A 14,748-nucleotide genomic window follows, 5' to 3' on the forward strand; every position below is an offset into this window, starting at 1 on the left:
ACCATTACTGTGCCAGGAGGAACTGACTGACAGGATGTGTAACGTGAAGGACAGAAGGAAGCAGCTGTATGAATACAAGGAGGAGTCCCTTTAACAAAGAGTTTCTGCAGCAGCAGAGCCTTAAAATAGAACTCAAGTCGCTGCAGGATATTGTGACTGGCTGAGATCTGCTTACTTTACCAAGAGGTTCTGCAGCAGCTGGGATGTCTTTTTAAAAATATTCTACCCACTCATCAGCCACAAAGACTTCAAATACACATTACAGCTGCTGCAGAACATCTTGGAGAAGACAATGGAGGCTCCATGTCAGCTAATCAGTGATTGATAAAAAGCTTCTTCCATTTCTAGAAGAAGTTCTGCAGCAGCTGAGCTGCATAAACACAACCTCTCTCCTAGAATAGGGATGTTTGGTGACATTTAAAGATGTTCTGCAGTAGCTACGTTGTGTATTGCCAGGGGCAGAACCTCTTTGAGCACAGATTTAGAACTTCAAGTCCGTCAGTGATGAAGCTCCAGTGTAGAACCCCTGACTTTGAGGGCATGCTGGGAGTTGTAGTCCCCTATCTCTGCAGAGCTTGGTGCAGCCACTCATTCCCAGGCATTGTTAACTCTTGTGCTGCCACTTAGGAATTAATATACAATGTATTCTATTAGGTGCAACATTCCTGATTCGCCACAGTGAGATCGGTGACCACTGCACTGGGCATGGAACAGCTGGTACCCCTGATGTTTCAAGGTGCCACTGTCAGCCCACCTAAGGCCCCAACACTCACTTGGACCCCTGCTGTATGTATCTTATGTACTTTGTGCTGGTGCTGTATTTTTAGGAGCTGGACTCTGGGGCTGCTTTTACATACTTAACTTGGTTATTGTGCTGTATATGTGTTATCAGCGTGGTTCTGCTACAGTATGTACGGAGCTTGGTTCTTATACGGTATTTATGTTATGAGCTTGGCCGTATTTATGTTATCTTGGTTCTGATGCTGTATTTATGTTATGAGCTTGGTTCTGGGGCGGTTTTTATGTATTGACCTTTATTCTGGTGCTTTATTTATGTGCTGAGTTTGGCTCTAGTGTCATATTTATGTTATGAGTTTGGTTGTGGTGCTGTATGTATGTACTGAGTTTGGCTCTAGTACCTTATTTATGTTCTGAGCTTGGTTCTGGTGCTGTATGTATGTTATAAGCTTGGTTCTAGACCTTACATGCTTGGTTCTGGTATTTTACTAGTTATGATTTTGGTACTAATGCCATGTTTTGAGCTTGGTTCTAGTGTTGTATTTATCTACTGGGCTTGGTTCTAGTGCAGAATACAGACAAAATGCCAGTCAGCTGAAAAAAAAAATTATATATATATTTTCGTACGATTGGGGGGTGGGGTGGGCGCCCCAAATATCTGCGTGCCATAGAGCAGTACTATATCGTTAAAATATGGCGTACTGGGTACAACATCATCCTCGCTCGTTTGCCTTTCTAGGGGGGCAGGTGTGACCCTATTACACCCCCCTCCTTGGAGCAACTCCACCATTATGCTTTGACCGAGTGCCCCTCCATGCCAGCCGTCCGCCTCCACCAGATGTATACTTTTTCTATATGGGAGCTTTTCCTTTGCTTCCCGCCTTTAGTTTGCTGCTGTTCCATGTTTCTGTACAGGACGCACAGCGGGTCTCACTATGTGATAAGACCCCGTAAAAACTGCATCCGCAGCAAAGATTGCGCAGCCTTGAAGGTGCGCTGGACACAAACATGATAAGGAATAGCTGGTCTCAGCAACTGGGTCACCGGCTGCTTGGAGTGATGTCTGGGAGTCCTGCAGCCTCCTGGGCTGCCCCCTGCTGGATCATTATGTCAATGCAATCAAAGAAGGTGGCTAGGAAATAGTTAGGGAGCCAGTAGGGATCTTCATCAATTCCTGCACTACTCCAAACCCCGCTCCATACATGTCTGCTGATATCACCTCCGACCTCCATGATGATTTCTACACTTCTACAAGCGCTCATGTTTCGGGGATTATGCAGGAATCTCGGAGTGGGAGGTCAGACGTGTGACCTCATAGGGCAGGAAACAATGGCTGGCCCAGTGTGACAGAAGACAGCTGTACAGAGGTCTGACTATGGATAACATCGCTGTGTGCTACAAGTCTCCAAGATCTCTGCTTGCTGTCATTCAGGAGGAGCCAATACAATTTAGTTGGAATTGATAAAATCAGGCCCGGTCATAGGATGGCCTGTTCACTTAAAGAATAGATCCCAACTGCTGCAGAGCAAAGAGGGTGAAAGGGCGTGCAGCGGCATATATTTCTTTCCATTTGGCTACACCACTTTTTTAATAAGCCATTTGTGCTCCCTCACAGTAACAGTGCCCCTTCAATGATCCTCATACACTAATTGTGCCCCTCAGTAACCCGCACACACTAATAGTGACCCTCCCATCTAATAATGCTGCTCAGCAATCCTCACAGTAATAGTGCCCCTCAGTGATCCGCTCACAGTAATAGTGACCCTCAGTGATCCGCTCACAGTAATAGTGCCCCTCAGTGACTCTCCCAAACTAATAATGCTGCTCAGCAACCCTCACAGTAATAGTATCCCTTAGTGACCCCCACACAGTAATAGTGCCCCTCAGAGATCCCCTCACAGTAATAGTGCCCCTCAGTGATCCGCTCACAGTAATAGTGCCCCTCAGTGATTCCCCTCACAGTAATAGTGACCCTCAGTGATCCGCTCACAGTAATAGTGCCCCTCAGTGACTCTCCCAAACTAATAATGCTGCTCAGCAACCCTCACAGTAATAGTATCCCTTAGTGACCCCCACACAGTAATAGTGCCCCTCAGTGATCCCCTCACAGTAATAGTGCCCCTCAGTGATCCGCTCACAGTAATAGTGCCCCTCAGTGATCCGCTCACAGTAATAGTGCCACTCAGTGACCCCTCACAGTAATAGTGCCCAATAGCAACCTCCTCACAGTAGTAGTTCCCCTCACTGACCTCACAGTAATATTACCCCTCAGTGATCCCCTCACAGTAATAGTGCCCCTCAGTGACCCCCTCACAGTAATAGTGCCCCTCAGTGACCCCCTCACAGTGATAGTGCCCTTCAGTGACCCCTCACAGTAATAGTGCCCCTCAGTAACCCGCTCACAGTAATAGTGCCCCTCAGTGACTCTCCCAAACTAATAATGCTGCTCAGCAACCCTCACAGTAATAGTGAGCCTCAGTGATCCCCTCACAGTAATAGTGTCCAATAGCAACCTCATCACAGTGGCACCCCTAACTGATTCCCTCACAATTATAGTAACTCAGTCATTCCTTCACAGTAATAGTGACCCTCAGAAATCCTCCCCTCACAGTAATAGTGACCCTCAGAGATCCCCTCACAGTAATAGTGACCCTCAGAGATCCCCTCACAGTAATAGTAACCCTCAGAGATCCCCTCACAGTAATAGTGACCCTCAGAGATCCCCTCACAGTAATAGTGACCCTCAGAGATCCCCTCACAGTAATAGTGACCCTCAGAGATCCCCTCACAGTAATAGTGACCCTCAGTGCCGACCTCACAATAATAGTGACCCTCAGAAATCCTCCCCTCACAGTAATAGTGACCCTCAGAGATCCCCTCACAGTAATAGTGACCCTCAGAGATCCCCTCACAGTAATAGTGACCCTCAGTGCCGACCTCACAGTAATAGTGACCCTCAGAAATCCTCCCCTCACAGTAATAGTGACCCTCAGAAATCCTCCCCTCACAGTAATAGTGACCCTCAGAGATCCCCTCACAGTAATAGTGACCCTCAGAGATCCCCTCACAGTAATAGTGACCCTCAGAGATCCCCTCACAGTAATAGTGACCCTCAGAGATCCCCTCACAGTAATAGTGACCCTCAGAGATCCCCTCACAGTAATAGTGACCCTCAGTGCCGACCTCACAGTAATAGTGACCCTCAGAAATCCTCCCCTCACAGTAATAGTGACCCTCAGAGATCCCCTCACAGTAATAGTGACCCTCAGAGATCCCCTCACAGTAATAGTGACCCTCAGTGCCGACCTCACAGTAATAGTGACCCTCAGAAATCCTCCCCTCACAGTAATAGTGACCCTCAGAAATCCTCCCCTCACAGTAATAGTGACCCTCAGAGATCCCCTCACAGTAATAGTGACCCTCAGAGATCCCCTCACAGTAATAGTGACCCTCAGTGATTCCCCTCACAGTAATAGTGACCCCCAGGGATTCCCCGCACAGTAATAGTGACCCTCAGTGATTCCCCTCACAGGAATAGTGCTCTAAAGAACCCCCCTCCCCCTCTATTGAAGTAGTGCCCCTCAGTGACTCCCTCACACAAATAGTGCCCCTCATGGAATCCCACACAGTAATAGTGACCCTCTGTGGTCTCCTCACAATAGTGGTGTCATTTAGTAACCTCCTTAATAATAGTAACCCACAGTTACCCCCTCTTAGTAATAGTGATCCCCAGTGATTGCTTCATACTAATGATGCCCCTTAGAGACCCTCTTAAAGTAGTAGTGCGGCTCAGAGACCCTCTGACTGTAATAGTGCGGCTCAGAGACCCTCTGACTGTAATAGTGCGGCTCAGAGACCCTCTGACTGTAATAGTGCGGCTCAGAGACCCTCTGACTGTAATAGTGCGGCTCAGAGACCCTCTGACTGTAATAGTGCGGCTCAGAGACCCTCTGACTGTAATAGTGCGGCTCAGAGACCCTCTGACTGTAATAGTGCGGCTCAGAGACCCTCTGACTGTAATAGTGCGGCTCAGCGTCCCTCTGACTGTAATAGTGCGGCTCAGAGACCCTCTGACTGTAATAGTGCGGCTCAGCGTCCCTCTGACTGTAATAGTGCGGCTCAGAGACCCTCTGACTGTAATAGTGCGGCTCAGCGTCCCTCTGACTGTAATAGTGCGGCTCAGCGTCCCTCTGACTGTAATAGTGCGGCTCAGCGTCCCTCTGACTGTAATAGTGCGGCTCAGCGTCCCTCTGACTGTAATAGTGCGGCTCAGAGACCCTCTGACTGTAATAGTGCGGCTCAGCGTCCCTCTGACTGTAATAGTGCGGCTCAGCGTCCCTCTGACTGTTATAGTGCGGCTCAGCGTCCCTCTGACTGTTATAGTGCGGCTCAGCGTCCCTCTGACTGTTATAGTGCGGCTCAGCGTCCCTCTGACTGTTATAGTGCGGCTCAGCGTCCCTCTGACTGTTATAGTGCGGCTCAGCGTCCCTCTGACTGTTATAGTGCGGCTCAGCGTCCCTCTGACTGTTATAGTGCGGCTCAGCGTCCCTCTGACTGTTATAGTGCGGCTCAGCGTCCCTCTGACTGTAATAGTGCGGCTCAGCGTCCCTCTGACTGTAATAGTGCGGCTCAGCGTCCCTCTGACTGTAATAGTGCGGCTCAGCGTCCCTCTGACTGTAATAGTGCGGCTCAGCGTCCCTCTGACTGTAATAGTGCGGCTCAGCGTCCCTCTGACTGTAATAGTGCGGCTAAGCGTCCCTCTGACTGTAATAGTGCGGCTAAGCGTCCCTCTGACTGTAATAGTGCGGCTCAGAGACCCTCTGACTGTAATAGTGCGGCTCAGCGTCCCTCTGACTGTAATAGTGCGGCTCAGCGTCCCTCTGACTGTAATAGTGCGGCTCAGCGTCCCTCTGACTGTAATAGTGCGGCTCAGCGTCCCTCTGACTGTAATACTGCGGCTCAGCGTCCCTCTGACTGTAATAGTGCGGCTCAGCGTCCCTCTGACTGTAATAGTGCGGCTAAGCGTCCCTCTGACTGTAATAGTGCGGCTCAGCGTCCCTCTGACTGTAATAGTGCGGCTCAGCGTCCCTCTGACTGTAATAGTGCGGCTAAGCGTCCCTCTGACTGTAATAGTGCGGCTCAGCGTCCCTCTGACTGTAATAGTGCGGCTCAGCGTCCCTCTGACTGTAATAGTGCGGCTCAGCGTCCCTCTGACTGTAATAGTGCGGCTCAGCGTCCCTCTGACTGTTATAGTGCGGCTCAGCGTCCCTCTGACTGTAATAGTGCGGCTCAGCGTCCCTCTGACTGTAATAGTGCGGCTCAGCGTCCCTCTGACTGTTATAGTGCGGCTCAGCGTCCCTCTGACTGTTATAGTGCGGCTCAGCGTCCCTCTGACTGTTATAGTGCGGCTCAGCGTCCCTCTGACTGTAATAGTGCGGCTCAGCGTCCCTCTGACTGTAATAGTGCGGCTCAGCGTCCCTCTGACTGTAATAGTGCGGCTCAGCGTCCCTCTGACTGTAATAGTGCCCCTCAGTGATTCTCTCACAATAATAATGCCGCTCAACAACCCCTCACAGTAACAGTGCCCTTCAGAAACCCTCCCCCATTAATAATGGCCCTCAGTGATTCCCTCACACTAATAGTGCCCTACACTGTAATAGTCCCCGCAGGGACCCTCTCATGGTAATGGTGCCCCTCAGTGACCCCTCACAGTAATAGTGCCCCTCAGTGACCCCTCACAGTAATAGTGCCCCTCAGTAACCCTCCCACATTAATAATGGCTCTCAGTGATTCCCTCACACTAATAGTGCCCTACACTGTAATAGTCCCCGCAGGGACCCTCCCCCATTAATAATGGCCCTCAGTGATTCCCTCACACTAATAGTGCCCTACACTGTAATAGTCCCCGCAGGGACCCTCCCCCATTAATAATGGCCCTCAGTGATTCCCTCACACTAATAGTGCCCTACACTGTAATAGTCCCTGCAGGGACCCTCTCATGGTAATGGTGCCTGTCACATCTTCTTCAAACGTGCTAGAACTGTAAACCAAAAATAATCCCTCGCTGTTCGCACCGCAGTACCAGGAGAGCAAGCTGTAAGGGGTAACGGAACACAAAGAGGAGGCGCACTGTCCCTATGGGGCTCTGGCAGGTAACAGTCCCTACCTGATAGTGACTGACCCATCCTAGTAAGGACACCGTCACCCATGGGCACTCACTATCCCGACAACCTATGATTACCACTACACAAAACAAACCACCATACTTAAAGGGGTTGGCCCGTGCCGAAACGTTTTTTTTTTTTTTTCAATAGCCCCCCCCGTTCGGCGCGAGACAAACCCGATGCAGGGGTTTAAAGAAAAAAATGGATAGTACTTACCTGAATCCCCGCGCTCCGGTGACTTCTTACTTACCTTGAGAAGATGGCCGCCGGGATCTTCACCCTCGGTGGACCGCAGGGCTTCTGTGCGGTCCATTGCCGATTCCAGCCTCCTGATTGGCTGGAATCGGCACGTGACGGGGCGGAGCTACGAGGAGCCGCTCTCTGGCACGAGCGGCCCCATTCAGAAGGGAGAAGACCGGACTGCGCAAGCACGTCTAATCCGGCGATTAGACGCTGAAAATTAGACGGCACCATGGAGACGAGGACGCTAGCAACGGAACAGGTAAGTGAATAACTTCTGTATGGCTCATAATTAATGCACAATGTACATTACAAAGTGCATTAATATGGCCATACAGAAGTGTATAGACCCACTTTGTTTCGCGGGACAACCCCTTTAAAATAATTGCTGGATGAGCCACCGAACCCAGCAATGTTCTATCACAATAATAGTGACCCTCAGTGATCCCCACACAGTACAAGCACCCCTAAGGCCGGCTGTCCATGGAGCTTCGCCGCGGGAGCCGCCGCCGAATCTCCGCCGGTCAGCCCTATCTAATAGATAGAATCAGGGCAATTTGCAGCATGCTGCGAATTGCCCGCCGCGAGCGGAGAATTGCAATGGTTCTCCGCTCGTGGACAGGGGCCGGCGCTTTCCATAACAATGCTATGGGAAGCGTCGGCCAGCGTCATTAATCCCTGCCGTGGACAGGGGGCCTAACTGATTCCCTCACAATGATAGTGCCCCTTAGTAACCACTGCACAGTAATAGTGACCCTCAGAAATGCCCCCTCAGTGACCACCTCATAGTAATAGTGATTCAATCACAGTAAGGGCTCCTACCCGCTAGCGATATGTTGTCTTCCGATGTGAGACGATGATTATGATACCGATGATTATGTTACCGATGATTTTCACTGGTTTCATACTCAGTTGTGATTTTTACTCTTAAGTCTCGCAGCGCACAAAAAAATAGCGATATCGCTGTGTTGTGAATGGGGCCGGCGGCAGCAGTGCCTGCCCCACTGAAAGCATAGGGAGGACATCGCGGACGTCTGCCCAGCTGTGACAGCTATGGCAAAAGTCCGTGATGCTATCCCATTTCTTTAATGGGGCAGGCACTGCTGCGGCCCCATTGAAAGCAGTGGGTTGCAGGCAACAGCGATGATTTTTGGGGGCAGGGCTTGAAATATAAGCCCTTCCCTAAAAATCATGGCTAGCTATAAAAAAAAAATGATATATATTATACACTCTCTTTTTTTGTCCCCAGATAGTTATTAGATCCCCTGTAACTATCCTTTCTCTATAGTAAATAATACCATATTTGATAACCTCTCTGGTATTGTGTAAGACCCTCACGGGCACCAATCCATTTCTGTCGGGAAGTGCGGACCTATTTTTTTCCCTTTTTCTGTACAAATATTGTGGAGTAGTGGCTGCCTCCACCTGGCCGTGCGCACCCGCTGCCCATTTATCTGCTATTGGACCATATAAATGGTATCCTACCTTCCCTGGGTTTATTTGTAGGCTTGGTCCCAAGAGAGGAGCAGTCTGAGAGGTAGGTACCCAACTTTCCCAGGTTAAGATTGTATTACCTGGTATTAGTGTTAGGAAGGTGCACAATTATTGTGAGCAGGTCACTGAGGGATGATATTACTATGATGAGGACACTGAGGAGCACTATTATTGTGAAGGGGTCCCTGAAGAACACCATTAATGTGAGGGGGGTCATTAAGGGGCACCAATACTTTGAGGGGCTCTTTTTCTATGGGACGACACATTAGGGCACTATTACTCTGAGGGGGTCACTGAGGGGCACTAATGCTATGAGAAGTCAGTGAGGGGCATTATTACTGTGAGGGGGTCACTGATAGACACTGTTAGTATGAAACAGTCACTGAGGGGCTCTATTTCTGGGGGGGACACAGTGGGGCACTATTAATGTGAGAGGGTCACTGAGAGGCACTATTACTGTGAGGGGGTCTCTGAGAGGCACTATTATTGTGAGGGGCACATTGAGGTGCACTATTACTGTGAGGGGGTTACTGAGGGGCACTATTATTGTGAGGGGCACATTGAGGTGCACTATTACTGTGAGAGGGCCTCTGGGGTACATTACTGAGGGGATGGAACTGATGGGCACTATTACTGTGAGGGAGTCACTGAGAAGCAAAATTATTGTGAGTGGGGTCACTGAGGGGCACTATTACTGGGAGGAGAAACAATGAGGAGTATTATTACTGTGAGGAGGTCAATAAGGGGCACTGTTATTGTGAGGCGTTCACTGAGTGATGCTATTACTATGAGGGGACCACTGAGGGGTAATATTATTGTAAACGGCTCACTAAGAAACACTTCCGTGAGGAGGGTCACTAAGGTGCATGTTACGTTCATGTGGGCAAATAAGCACAGGGCCCACACGAATGTGCCCAAAACAGGCTGGTTATAACACAAACACAGGGACCTAAGACGGACTACAGACTGGACGAGCTGATGGAAACCCCAACTGGACTGGACTGACGGACAGACATAAACTAACCTATGGTTTTGGGGTCTGTCACTACGCCAGATTTTCATCTCCTGGGAATAAGCAATGAAGCAAGAATGACAGCAAGCAGAGATCTGGAGAAACACAGGAACTGATGCAGAAAGTAGATCTGGACAATTGTGTAGAAGCTTTATTAGCAGAAAGTGGAAAACCCCCTTGAGGGGAGGCTTACAGGCTGCAGATATACCCCGTGGGGCTCGTCTCCTGGCCTCCAGAGATGGCCCAGCCCATGTACCACATGCTATCACTAGTGGCCAGGAGACCAACATGGAAGCAGGCAAGCATCCTCAGGGAGCGGAGAAAAGGTGGCGGGAGGGTTTTTTGTTTTTAGTTTAGGGTTTTTTCATTTTATGAAGTGTCTCTCACTGCAGATTATGCTGTAGATTTGCGGGAAAAGCAACAGTAATTTGAACTTCATGCGGATTTTGACTTCCACATTGAACTGAATGGAATAAATCTGTTAACCATTTGCAACATAAATTGACACATTGTGGATTTAACCCTTTGCAATCCAATTTTGGATTCAAGGTTTCCTAGGAGGCTTTCTCTTTTTGCCCTTATACAATGGCACCATCTGCTGGCTAGAGCTAGTACTGCAGTATTGGACATGCTGGAGAGGCCCCCGACAACAGAACGGCCGGCAATATACAGCAAGAATACCCTGACGGACGTCTTCCGACATCGAAGCTGTACAGGCTTTAATCAGAATGTCTTCAGACGTCAGACAGTGGATTGGAAAGGGTTAAACTCTTCCCTCCCCGATGAGTAAATGTCTGTCCTGACTGGGAAGAAGTATTATGCAAAAAATATACAGCTGCCACAGAGCTCAATCCATGGAAAATAAAAAAGTCATGGGCCTTTGAATGATACGCTGCAAAAATAATTTTTCCTAAAAATATGGGTTTTTATTATGCAAAAGTGAAAAAAGCTAAGAATATTAATAATTTTGGTATTGTTGCAATTGAACAAACTCTCCAAAAAAACATATCCTGTCATTTATGCTGCATAAGGGCGCATTCAGACGACCGTATATTGGTTTTCACGCTGGCCGATATACGGCGTCTCTCTCTGCAGGGGGAGGAGGCTGGAAGAGCCAGGAGCAGTGCACTGAGCTCCCGCCCCCTCTGCCTCCTCTCCACCCCCCTGCACTATTTTCAATGAGGAGAGGCGGGACAGGGGCGGAGCTAATTCCCGGAATTTAGCCTCGCCCCTGTCCCGCCTCCTCTCATTGCAAACAGTGCAGAGGGATGGAGAGGGGGTGGAGAGAAGGCCGAGAGGCGGCGGGAGATCAGAGCGCTGCTCCCGGCTCTTCCAGCCTCCTCCTCCTGCAGAAAGAGACGCCGTATATTGGCCGGCGTGAAAACCCAGCCGATATACGGTCGTCTGAATGCGCCCTTACACTGTAAAAAAAAAAAAACTAAGCCAGGGCTGATGGGTTTTCTCCCGGCCCTCCAAAAATAAATTATAAAAGTTCTACAATACATAAATGTACTCAAAAAATGGTACCAATAAAAACTACAACTCATCACGCAAAAAACAGGCAGCCCTCATGCGACCACAAAAATTGTCACATTTTTAAGACCAAAATACAGTGCGTCACTAAGGGGTTAAAATGTGTACTGCAGGTCAGTTTGCACAGTCTGCTAATCCCACCCCCACTGCCGCTTGTGAGCATACGGTACCAGAGCCGAGGCGCCACAGATGGGTTGCTGTCCCCTCATTATTAGCTAAATGTATCATAGAGGGAAAAAAATGAAACTGTGTCATGTGCAAAAGTTTCAGCATCCCCCCTCCCCCCCCACCCCCCCCCCCCCAGCAGCTGCAGCGGCTTGAAGGTTCCTAACGTCCGCAGCTCGAATGCAAGAGATTGTTAATCAAAAAACTCCCTAATATTTCCCGCCTCCAGTGTGATTAATCGGTGACACCCGGAGAATCCTTCCTGCTGTCACTTCCATGGGGGGACGACTCTGCGTCTATCAGAACCATTACAGCCGAGGAATCTTCCTGACGCTGATGAGGAGGAGGAGGAGGAACAGACTAATTATAACTCATGAAGAGTCAGCAGCATTCAGATCATTGCCCAGTAATACAGTCACTCCACCCCCGGGAGCCGTTATAACAGGGTCACTCCACCCCCAGGAGCCGTAATAACAGGGTCCCTCCACCCCCGGGAGCCGTTACAACAGGGTCACTCCACCCCCGGGAGCCATTATAACAGGGTCACTCCACCCCCAGGAGCCGTAATAACAGGGTCCCTCCACCCCCGGGAGCCGTTACAACAGGGTCACTCCACCCCCGGGAGCCGTTACAACAGGGTCGCTCCACCCCCAGGAGCCGTTATAACAGGGTCACTTCACACCCGGGAGCCGTTACAACAGGGTCACTCCACCCCCGGGAGCCGTAACAACAGGGTCCCTCCACCCCCAGGAGCCGTTACAACAGGGTCACTCCACCCCCGGGAGCCGTTACAACAGGGTCACTCCACCCGCAGGAGCCGTAATAACAGGGTCACTCCACCCCCGGGAGCCGTTATAGCAGAGTCAATCCACCCCCGGGAGCCGTTATAACAGGGTCACTCCACCCCCAGGAGCCGTAATAACAGGGTCCCTCCACCCCCGGGAGCCGTTACAACAGGGTCCCTCCACCCCCGGGAGCCGTTACAACAGGGTCACTCCACCCCCGGGAGCCGTTACAACAGGGTCACTCCACCCCCGGGAGCCGTTACAACAGGGTCACTCCACCCCCGGGAGCCGTTACAACAGGGTCACTCCACCCCCGGGAGCCGTTACAACAGGGTCACTCCACCCCCAGGAGCCGTAATAACAGGGTCCCTCCACCCCCGGGAGCCGTTATAACAGGGTCACTCCACCCCCGGGAGCCGTTACAACAGGGTCACTCCACCCCCAGGAGCCGTAATAACAGGGTCCCTCCACCCCCGGGAGCCGTTACAACAGGGTCACTCCACCCCCGGGAGCCGTTACAACAGGGTCACTCCACCCCCGGGAGCCGTTATAACAGGGTCACTCCACCCCCAGGAGCCGTAATAACAGGGTCCCTCCACCCCCGGGAGCCGTTACAACAGGGTCACTCCACCCCCGGGAGCCGTTACAACAGGGTCACTCCACCCCCGGGAGCCGTTACAACAGGGTCACTCCACCCCCAGGAGCCGTTATAACAGGGTCACTTCACACCCGGGAGCCGTTACAACAGGGTCACTCCACCCCCGGGAGCCGTTACAACAGGGTCACTCCACCCCCAGGAGCCGTTACAACAGGGTCACTCCACCCCCGGGAGCCGTTACAACAGGGTCACTCCACCCGCAGGAGCCGTAATAACAGGGTCACTCCACCCCCGGGAGCCGTTATAGCAGAGTCAATCCACCCCCGGGAGCCGTTATAACAGGGTCACTCCACCCCCAGGAGCCGTAACAACAGGGTCCCTCCACCCCCGGGAGCCGTTACAACAGGGTCACTCCACCCCCGGGAGCCGTTACAACAGGGTCACTCCACCCCCAGGAGCCGTTATAACAGGGTCACTTCACACCCGGGAGCCGTTACAACAGGGTCACTCCACCCCAGGGAGCCGTAACAACAGGGTCCCTCCACCCCCGGGAGCCGTTATAACAGGGTCGCTCCACCCCCGGGAGCCGTTATAACAGGGTCACTCCACCCCCAGGAGCCGTTATAACAGGGTCACTCCACCCCCAGGAGCCGTTATAACAGGGTCACTCCACCCCCGGGAGCCGTTATAACTGGGTCGCTTCACCCCCGGGAGCCGTTATAACAGGGTCACTCCACCCCCGGGAGCTGTTACAACAGAGTCACTCCACCCCCGGGAGCTGTTACAACAGGGTCACTCCACCCCCAGGAGCCGTTACAACAGGGTCACTCCACCCCCGGGAGCCGTTACAACAGGGTCACTCCACCCCCAGGAGCCGTTATAACAGGGTCACTCCACACCCGGGAGCCGTTACAACAGGGTCACTCCACCCCCGGGAGCCGTAACAACAGGGTCCCTCCACCCCCAGGAGCCGTTATAACAGGGTCACTCCACCCCCGGGAGCCATTATAACAGGGTCACTCCACCCCCGGGAGCCGTAACAACAGGGTCCCTCCACCCCCAAGAGCCGTTATAACAGGGTCGCTTCACCCCCGGGAGCCGTTATAACAGGGTCACTCCACCCCCGGGAGCCGTTATAACAGGGTCACTCCACCCCCGGGAGCCGTTATAGCAGAGTCAATCCACCCCCGGGAGCCGTTACAACAGGGTCGCTCCACCCCCGGGAGCCGTTACAACAGGTTCACTCCACCCACGGGGGCCGTTATAACAGGGTCCCTCTACCCGCGGGGGCCGTTATAACAGGGTCTCTCCACCCCCAGGAGCCGTTACAACAGGGTCACTCTACCCGCGGGGGCCGTTATAACAGGGTCTCTCCACCCCCAGGAGCCGTTACAACAGGGTCACTCCACCCCAGGGGGCCGTTATAACAGGGTCACTCCACCCCCAGGAGCCGTTATAACAGGTTCACTCCACCCGCGGGGGCCGTTATAACAGGGTCACTCCACCCCCGGGGGTCGTTATAGCAGGGTCCCTCCACCCCCCCGGGAGCCGTTATAACAGGGTCACTCCACCCCCGGGGGTCGTTATAACAGGTTCACTCCACCCCCAGAAGCCGTTATAACAGGGTCACTCCACCCCCGGGAGCCATTACAACAGGGTCACTCCACCCCAGGGGGCCGTTATAACAGGGTCACTCCACCCCCAGGAGCCGTTATAACAGGTTCACTCCACCCGCGGGGGCCGTTATAACAGGGTCACTCTACCCGCTGGGGCCGTTATAACAGGGTCACTCCACCCCCGGGGGTCGTTATAGCAGGGTCCCTCCACCCCCCCGGGAGCCATTACAACAGGGTCACTCCACCCCAGGGGGCCGTTATAACAGGGTCACTCCACCCCCGGGAGCCGTTACAACAGGGTCACTCCACCCCCGGGAGCCGTTACAACAGGGTCACTCCACCCCCAGGAGCCGTTATAACAGGGTCACTTCACACCCGGGAGCCGTTACAACAGGGTCACTCC

The 14,748-nt window shown here is 52.0% G+C and overlaps 1 protein-coding gene across 4 annotated transcripts in view; it reads right to left on the reverse strand.

Moving 5' to 3' along the window:
- Positions 1-14,748, reverse strand: part of DYSF (dysferlin) — a 419,332-nt gene that overhangs the window by 396,485 nt on the left and 8,099 nt on the right. The window lies entirely within an intron of this gene.

Source organism: Eleutherodactylus coqui, chromosome 7 (genome assembly GCF_035609145.1).
Source record: "Eleutherodactylus coqui strain aEleCoq1 chromosome 7, aEleCoq1.hap1, whole genome shotgun sequence".
NCBI classification, from domain to species: domain Eukaryota; kingdom Metazoa; phylum Chordata; class Amphibia; order Anura; family Eleutherodactylidae; genus Eleutherodactylus; species Eleutherodactylus coqui.